The 10,192-nt window shown below is 44.1% G+C and overlaps 1 pseudogene; it reads left to right on the top strand.

Moving 5' to 3' along the window:
• Positions 1-6,249: 6,249 nt before the first annotated feature.
• On the top strand, positions 6,250-6,367 carry LOC124607770 (annotated as a pseudogene).
• Positions 6,368-10,192: the final 3,825 nt, after the last annotated feature.

Raw genomic sequence — 10,192 nt, 5'->3', positions numbered from 1 at the left:
ACTCTAATGAATGTTCAGACAGACACAGACCACTCATTTTTTAAATGTGTATGGTACATAAATATCTATGTATGTATTACTATAATATGTAAAATTAAGTCGTCGTTTAGTACTGTTACCAAAAATGTCAACAGTTGTTGGCCGATTTAGCCAAATTTTTACACAATGCTCTAATAAACATTCAGACTGACATAGGCTATATATTTCTCCCACACACACACACACACACACACACACACACACACACACACACAAACGTTGTTAGCAAAAGTGTCTAAAAGTTCTTCACCATTTACATCAAATTCTTTCTTGATACTCTACTAATATTCAGATGGATATAGGTTATATGTTTTTTAAATAACGCTGTCCAGACTTTCTGTTAGAACTGACTGCTAGATACAAAACGCTGTGCTCTAAAAATCTGCAGGTTGGTGTTCCTCTCTAGAGACAGTTTTAATCTAGATATTTGGACGTTTAAACCATTATATAAATTGTTTCTTCTAAGTGTGATCATTTTCATTATATATAATTTTAAACAGAATTTGTATACACAACAATATGCTTTTTGGGTTTGCTTGTTGCAGTCTGTTTTAAAAGGGAAAGAGGAAGTTGTATTTATGACTTACCGACTTATGGTTGGAATACTACTGTGAAATCTGAATCAATCGGAACTGTGTAATCCTATCTGTTCACAGATTACAATTACGAGAAATATTGACACTGGAGATACTATTCAGCACCTGGAGAGGTCTGTCCTGTACCTATTATATTAATGATCCCCGCTGATTTAGCCATTTTTTTTAAAGTGACTTCATTTCCAAATCGAGGTTTCGTTAGCGATAACAATAAACAAGACTCAAGGTCTGAGAGACCGGGAAAGAGGAGAGGGACAGAGGGGGGAGGCAGAGGGGGAGGAGGAGATGGACAGAGAGAGGGGTGAGGAGGAGTTGGAGAGAGATTTGGGGGAGGGGGAGGAGAAGGAGAAGATGAACAGTGAGAGAGGGAGGGGGAGGAGATGGTCAAGGGAGGGGGTAGAGGACGAAATGGACAAAGAGAGGAGGAGGAAGAGGAGGAGGAAGAGGAGGAGGAAGAGGAGGAGGAGGAGGAGATGGACAGAGAGAGAGGGGAGAAAAAGGTGAGGACATACATACAATTCCTATACATAGTTAGCAACTGTGGAGCATTGCCAAATTCTCTAGCAGATATTATAAATGCATAAATGCGTGTGTTTTTTATTATGTTTGTTACTCTTTCATGCTGAACAGCTGGACGGGTTTGGATAAAATTTGGAATGGAGATAGCTTATGCCCTGAATTAAAACGTAGACTGACTTATATATACATGCCTAACAAAAGGGTGGGGGTGAAAAAGAAGCGTAGCCACGACGTGCGAATACCCATACTGTAGTCATCCAGTATTTGAGAAAGAGAGCACTTAGTGACTTGCAACAAACCTTATACACAAAACTAGATTTTTACGAAACTTTTTCGCTGACAGACCTCACAAAATGGTGAAACGAAGTGGTTACTAAATTTTCGGTGTTCATGGAAAAAAAACTGCCGCATGAAGCACAACGTTTTAATATAATACTTCTTTCCCACTGACTGTATTTGCGACACATTTTGCATACAATATTCACATATACAACTAAATGTACCAGAAAAATTATATCATTTTACGACACATAATTCAGGAGATATGGCGTCAAATACTGAGATGCGTTAAGAACTGCCACAGCATGCATGTTGTTTGAATTTATTACTTCTCTACTACTAACCCTATTCATAATACAGTTCACAGACTGGAGCCACCTATTCCACTGGATGTACCAGTGGTATATCATTATATGACACACAGCTTAGGGTATACGACATCATAAACATTGAGACACGTGAACAAGAAACTGAAGGGCGAAATTCGCTAGAGATACAGGCGAAATATGCGTACAAATACGTATGAAGTGCATTAAATACGCTTGAAATATATTTAACACGTGTGTAGGTATGCAAAGCCACAGGTTAAAAGCTCATACTAAACCCCCAAAACGATTTCAACCGAAGTTGGTACACATGTTAGTTACGATCTGGAAAGAAATAGTGTGGGGGTAAGCACCACCAGCCTCCTACTGGAGTGGCGGTGATAATGTGGAGAGAGAGAAGGCGGCAGGAGGAGATGATCTGAGATATGGGGTAGGAGTTGATGGACTAATAGAAAGCTGGAATAAATACATATCTCGGAATTTTTTTTATAAATTACTGTTAAACCGTGGTTAACATCGCTGGATGCAGCTAGTACCAGTAATAATAGTAAGCTCTCTCCCCCTCTTCGCCATGAGAGTCGTACAGAGAGAATTCCGCGCCCCTGGAAGAACTGTAAAACTGCGCGCCTACCGATTCCGTGACGCTCCCTTCCCGCAGTATTTTCTACTCAGATGAAGCAAATTTTATACTTTTGTAAGTAAGATAAATGAAGATAACTGCCTTCATAGCGCCGCTGCCTTTCGTATGTAAAGACCGGTTTCGATTCCCGGCACCTCCTCAGAATTTTTCTGAGTTAAGAAGGTTTGGCTGGCTCTGAGCACTATGGAACTCAACATCTCAGGTCATCAGTCCCCTAGAAATTAGAACTAACTAACCTAAGGACATCACACACATTCATGCCCCAGGCAGGATTCGAACCGGCGACCGTAGCGGTCTCGCGGATCCAGACTGTAGCGCTTAGAACAGCTCAGCCACCCCGGCCGGCCATTATTAATGTCTCATAAATTATTAATTAGAAACGGAAGAGGGAAGGCTATAATTAACAGTTGAAGTTGGTCCCTTTTACATATGTTAACACGATGTTTCAGTTAGGTGAATAGATTATATCTGCCTATGGGCACGACGACTAATAACTACCGCAATATTATTAATTAACCACAGAAGACCTGTTCTCGAATTCTGTTTTATTTTCTCAGCTGATCTTACCAACCAAGTCTTGGGAGTAATAAAAGTAGTGGAAGGAGGGTAAAGAGGTCTGCGTCCCCCGCAACTTTATTGCTTTCTTCATTACCGCGTCTCGGTCAAGTCGTTAGTCGGCAGAATTTGGCGCTAGACGGACACCTTGCATCGCTAATAGTCATTTCCTTTTCTCTCTCACTCGGAAATGGAGCGAAGGTAAAAATACTGTCTATATGGTTCTGTACGAGCCCTATTTTCTCTTATCTTCGTAGTCGCCGCGCGGTCATGGGCGTTTTGTCACGGTTCGCGCGGCTGCCACCGTCGGACGTTCGAGTCCTCCCTCGGGCATGTGTGTGTGTGTGTGTGTGTGTGTGTGTGTGTGTGTGTGTGTGTGTGTGTGTTGTCTTTAGTGTAAGTTAGATTAAGTAGTGTGTAAGCTCAGGGATCGATGACCTCAGCAGTTTGGTCCCATAAGAACTTACCACAAATTTCCCATTTTTCTTCGTAGCCCTTAGGCGAAGTGTATGTTGGCGATAGTAGAATCGTTTTGGAGAGAACTTCAAATACCGGTGCTCTATATTTTCTCAGCGAAGTGGCAGCAAGGACTCCTTTGCTGAACGTGAGTGAGCTGTGTAGACGGCAGCTTTGAGGACCAGTCCTGCCATTGACACATAAACCGTGTTAACGATTGACGCACGTCAGTTTAATGCCCAAGTGGCACAACTCGCCGCTTGCGGTACCAGACTGAGAGAGGCACTAGAGCCGCCACAACTGGTTCAAATGGCTTTGAGCACTATGGGACTTAACATTTGAGGTCATCAGTCCCCTAGTCGTAGAACAACTTAAACGTAACTAACCTAAGGACATCACACACATCCATGCCCGAGGCAGGATTCGAACCTGCGACCATAGCAGTCACGCGGTTCCGGTCTGAAACGCCTAGAACCGCTCGGCCATAACGGCCGTCCAGCCACAACTATAAGTTTCCTGTATAGACCGTGTCACAATTAGTAGCGGCCGCCTGGGGTATCTAGTTAAGATGATATTTTCAGTGGACACTTTTAATGAGGTGTCTAAATGACGGTGGCAGAAAGACAGCCCATTCTTTCTCAAGAACAGAAACCAGAGAAATTTTTGATCTTGGACGTTGGGCTTGGAACGAAGTTTACGTTCTGACTCATCACAAAGTTGTTTCTTGCGCTATGGTCGGGCCTGTGGGCATGCCATTCCATTTCAACATTGTTATTGTCCACAAACTACGGCCTCACAGATGCTTCTTTATGACAGTACAGTGTCATCGAGATGAACACAATTTTGCTTTCCGAAATATTTGTATACGGTAAAAAGTACACAATGCAACAAAATGTGTTCGCATCCGTTTGCATCTAATGTTTCCTTAAGTGAAGTAACGGGACCACACCCTAAACACACACAACCAGCCGAGCGGTTCTAGGCGCTACAGTCTGGAACCGAGCGACCGCTGCGGTCGCAGGTTCGAATCCTGCCTCGGGCATGGATGTGTGTGATGGTCTTAGGTTAAATAGGTTTAAGTAGTTCTAAGTTCTAGGGGACTGATGACCTCAGAAGTTAAGTCCCATAGTGCTCAGAGCCATTTTTTGAACCAAATCGAAACCGTCCACTTCACTATCACACTACCAACAGACGACTTGGGCAGCTTCAGATGGGTTGAATTGTGGCTAATGGATTTGTTCAAAAATGTTCAAATGTGTGTGAAATCTTATGGGACTTAACTGCTGTCATCAATCCCTAAGCTTACATACTACTTCACCTAAATTATCCTAAGAACAAACACACACACACACCCAAGCCCGAGGGAGGACTCGAACCTCCGCCGGGATCAGCCGCACAATGGATTTGTTGCTGTGGTGTGCGTACTGTAAGACCTTCGGTACACACACCATCAGATTATTTGACTTGTCGCTCTAACGAAGTAGGCGAGTGTCAGCAATATGTCTCGTGGTCTTATCGTGGCGTGTTTATCTTCTGCCGGTAGGTCAGACGATACAAATGCCACTTACACGCTCAGAGTAGCAGATTGACGGTGACCAACTTTAAACAGAACTTGATTAAGTTTTACACACATTTATTAAAATAATAACAAGCATAAAAGTAACTTAACTTGGTTCTGGATGCTATTGATAATTGACAATCTGAAGTTCCTTTGGTCTTGGTACGTTAATCTTATTCTCACATATCTCTCATACTTGATAAAGTGTCTATACATTTCTCTTCATGGCTATGTACAGGAATATGATAATCTTATTAGGCGCAGACTGAAACTTGACTACAGAATAATGCAGACTGATGCAGACTGACTAATCGGAGGTCTGTACACTCGTTTAATATCTCGCGCGTTCAGGTATCACTGCGCGAGTGTGATCCGCGAGGAGAAAAGGTTCTATGTTAGCAGCAATCTCATTGGCTGCGTTACATATTAATACGCGGATCGGCGGAAGCAGAATTTGGTCCGTCTCTAAGGCAGCGCCATCTCGTAGAGGGGAGACGGACGAGCGCTGCGGCTGCGCTGTTGTGCTTAGCGGGGCGCGCTCTAGTGGGAAAGTTGTGTGCGCGCTGACTACGCGGAACTATGTGCACAACAGTTGCTCAGGTAATGAAATGTTGCTCAGGTGATATCCAATGACTAGTCCACGTTGGAATGTATCGATCTTTTCTGACGGACGCATTCTGCTGTTACTGTTTCTCTACTGACAACACAATGCTCCCTGTTTTCTTTTTTACTGGGGAGTCCATCTCTCATGACATCAAGTCCGCATTACATTGTGGTGTCCTGATACTTTTGATCAGATAGCCTGTATGCGCCAAATGGGGCAGAGAGTGTCACTGACATGATACAGGATTTTGGGTGGACATCATTAAAACAAAGGCTTTTTTCGTTGTGGCGGAATCTTATCAGGAAATATCAGTCACCAACTTTTTCCTCCGGATGCAAAAATATTTCGTTGACACCAAGCTACATAGGAAGAAACGATCATCATAATAAAATAATGGAAATCAAAGCTCGCGCAGAATAACATAGGTGTTTGTTTTTTCTGCGCGTTGCTTGAGACTTTTATAATAGAGAATTATTGTGAAGACGAGTTGATGAACCTTCTGCTAGGCCCTTATGTGTGATTTGCAGAGTATCCATGTAGATGTAGATGTTATTCGGCGGACGGCATGCTAGGAGCGGTCGTAATGGGTTATGCAGTTATCACCTTTCCCAATGACCCTCCCCTCTCCCCCCACCGCCTGGCGTCAAGTTAGATAGCAAGCAGGTAGAGTAATATTTGCCAACGGCCTTGCCGCAATGGTAACGCCGGTTCCCGTCAGATCACCGACGTTAAGCGCTGTTGGGCTTGGCTATAACCTGCATGGGTGACCATCCGGTCTGCCGAGCGCTGTTGGCAAGCGGGGTGCACTCAGCCCTTGTGAGGCAAACTGAGGAGCTACTTGATTGAGAAGTAGTGGCTCCAGTAACATAAACTGACATACGGCCGGGCGAGCGGTGTGCTGACCACATTCCCCTCCGTATCCGCACCCAGTTACGCCTATGAGTTGAGGATGACACGGCGGTCGGTCAGTCCCGTTGAGCCTTCATGGCCTGTTCGGGGAGGAGTTTAAGTTTTAATATAATATTTATATTAAAACAATCTACCCTGCAGTGATACGGCACCTGGCGCGTAACCAACTGTCATACTAGACATTTTTCTTAATGCAAAAATACCAAAATATGTCGTGGTATTAGATGACAGTTACAAAGTGGGTCAACAGAAAGTGCATAACAGAGGCATTTCGGTCGTAGCAGTATTCATTAACAATGGGATAAGTGGACGTCATGGGATACCTCGTGTGTCGGACCTCCTTTTGCCTGGTGTAGTGCAGCAACCCGACGTAGCATGGAATCAACAAGTCATTGGAAGTCCCCTGCAGAAATATTGAGCCATACTGCTGTAGCCGTCCACAACTGTGAAACTGTTGCTGGTGCAGGAGTATGTGCACGAACTAACCGCTCCATTATGTCCCATAAGTGTTCGATGGGTTTCACGCAGGGTGTTCTGGCTGGCCGAATCATTCGCCTGAACTGTCCACAATGTTCTTCAAACCGATGGCGAACAATTGTAGCCCAGCGACATGACGCATTCTCATCCGTAAAAATTCCACAGTTGTTTGGGAACATTAAGTCCATAAATGGCTGAAAATGGTATCCAATTAGCCGAAGATGACCATCTGCAGTCAACGTTCCATGTACCATGTAACCACAACCCACGTCGTTTCGGAGCCATTACCAGCTTACACAGTGCCCCAATGAAAACTTGGGTCCATGGGTTCGTGGGTTTTGCGCCGCGTGCGAACCTACCACTAGCTCTTGCTAACTGAAATATGGACTCATCTGACCAGGTCATGATTTTTCAGTCGTTTACGATCCAGACGATAAGGTCATGAGTGCAAAAGAGGCGCTAGAAGTGACATCGTGCTGTTAGCAAAGGCACCACCGTCGTTCGTCTGCTGCCATAGCCCATTAAAGGAAAATTTCGCCACACATTCCTAACGGATACGTCCGTAGTACGTCCCACATAGATTTCTACGGTTATTTGACGCAGTATTGCTTGTCTGTTAGCACTGACAGCTCTACATAAACGCTACTGCTCTCGGTCGTCACGTGAAGGCCATTGCGTTGTCTGTAGTGACAGATAATGCTGGAATTTAGTGTTCTCGGGACACACTTGATACCGTGGATCTCGAAATATTGAATTTCCTAACGATTTCCGAAATGGAATGTTCCATGCGTCTAGCTCCAACTACCATTCCGCGTTCAAAGTCTGTTGATTCCCTTCGTGCGGCGATAATCATGTCGGAAAAATTTCACATGAATCATCTGAGTACAAGTGACAGCTCCGCCAATGCACACTCCTTTTATACATTGTGTACGCGTTACTACCGCCATTGTATATGTGCATATCGCTGTCATCGCTTCATTGTATTACAGTAATCTGTACACATACATCCATAATCTGCCAACTACTACGAAGAACGTGACAGAGGATACTTCTTATTCTACCAAGTACTCGTATTTCTTTTCATTTCATTTGCGAAGAATGACTTCTTAAATGCCCTGGTGCGTGCGGTAGTTGGTTTAATGTTATTTTACGCTGTCTGTGCTAGAGGGCTGAAGAAAATGTTCAGTTAATATTGGTTCTTGAAACGCTGTATTTAGACTTTCGATGGATGATTGGTGCCTTTATTCAAACAATTGTCAATTGATACCTTTTCAGCATTTCCGAGTCTCTCTCCCACAAGTGAAATCATCGTGCGATCATTCTTGCTGCCTTTCTTTGTGTACATGGAATGTCGCCGCTAATAAAGTTTGGTAAGAGCGCAGCGCAACTGAGCAGTATTGTAAAATGGGACACACGAGTGTTTTACAAGCGGTCTCCTCGCAGACCTCTTGTTTAATAGTGTCTGGTGCACGCTGCCTTACAAATACGGAATTACACTGGAAGACAAGAAAAATGAAGCACCACGAAGAAAATATCCTAATGTGGCAGAATGTGCATGAAATCTTATGGGACTTAACTGCCAGGGTCATCAGTCCCTAAGCTTACACACTACTTAACCTAAGTTATCCTAAGGACATGGCCGAGGGAGGACTCGAACCTCCGCCGGGACCAGCCGCACAGTCCATGACTGCAGCGTATTAGGCCGCGCGGCTAACCACGCACGGCAATGCGGCAGAAATTGGCAGATGTGATGTACAAGCACAGGAAAACAAATGATTATAATTTCAGAACAATTCGAAGATTTATTCAAGAGAAAGATCTTCACAAACTGAACAAGTTGATATCACGTATGTCTACCTCTGGCTCTTCTACAAACATTATTCGGCTTCATATTGGATGACACAGTTGTTATAAGTCCCCCTGAGGAATATGGTGACAAATTCTGTCCAACTGGTGCGCTAGATCGTCAAAATCACGATCTTATTGTAGGACCCTGCCAAAAATGCTGTAAACTTTCTCAGTTGGGGAGACAGCCGGCGACCCTGCTGGCCAACATGGGGTTTGACAAGCACGAATACAAACAGCAGCACCTCTCGCTCTATGTGGGCGAGCACTATCTTGCTGAAACGTAAGCCAAGGATGGTTTGCCGTGAAGGACAACAAAACTCGAAGCAGAATATCGTCGATGTACAGCTGTGTCGTAAGGGTGCCTCAAATAACGACCAAAGTGGTCCTGCTGTATAAAGAAATGGCAACCCAGTTGTCGCGCCGTACGCTAGCGACAGTCAGAGTGGCAACCCAGTGCTGTCCGGGGCGGACTGAGACACGACTTCAGTTCATAATCTCATTGACTGGAATAGAATTTCCTTCATTGATGAGTTGCTCTTCGAACTGAGCCCAGATGACAAGGGAAGACGTATCTCGAGACGCCCCAGACAGTGACGAAGATATCAATCTGATTGGCGTCTGCTATACGGTCCAATAATAATCATCTAATTTTTACGAAATTGTCATCATGTCTTTGTCTGTACATGTTCATGACATATACGGATATCCGTCCTCTTAGGATAATTCCTTCGTGTTGCGTTGTTATTTTTTGTCTTAGAGTGCAGTTTCCTTTACAGCATGGTTCTTCTATTCTTCGAAGATTGCGCTGTCTAATCTCAGAGACTCATCTCTATTACAATCAAGAATTACTGGAAATATTTTGCAATGTTTTGTCTTAGTGAGTCTGAATCCTTGAACAGGGAACAATTTAGTTTTTTCACAGGCTTTGCCTTTCTCACACATCGATAAAATGTGACGTTTCAGATTTAAATGATAACGCAGCCTTTATCACAAACTGATGCTCTGGTGCAACGAAAAGTTTCACGGCTCCACTTAATGTACGATCCATGTACTTAAAAACTTGCTAAACTGGTTCAACACTCCGAACACTTACCTGCGAAATCCATGTTTGGATATTACTGGTACAAAGGATCACAGGAGCTCCAAAGATACATCGGGGCACTGTTGGTGGAAATTATTATGGGGTGTGTTTACCTTTCGTCTTTATCAAAGCTTAATCTCAGTTGGTAATTCTTTCAAAGAGGGATCTGTATCCCTGCGGGGGGGGGGGGGGGGTGGCAGCATTCTTCTCAAGAGCCGAAACCATAGAAGGTGGTGATGCTGGATGGCCGGCCGGTGTGGCCAAGCGTTTCTAGGCGCTTCAGTCTGGAACCGCGCAACCACTAC

The sequence above is a fragment of the Schistocerca americana genome, chromosome 3 (genome assembly GCF_021461395.2).
Source record: "Schistocerca americana isolate TAMUIC-IGC-003095 chromosome 3, iqSchAmer2.1, whole genome shotgun sequence".
Classification (NCBI taxonomy): Eukaryota; Metazoa; Arthropoda; class Insecta; order Orthoptera; family Acrididae; genus Schistocerca; species Schistocerca americana.
Note: the sequence above shows the minus strand (reverse complement) of the source record. Positions and strands in the feature narration are given on the sequence as shown.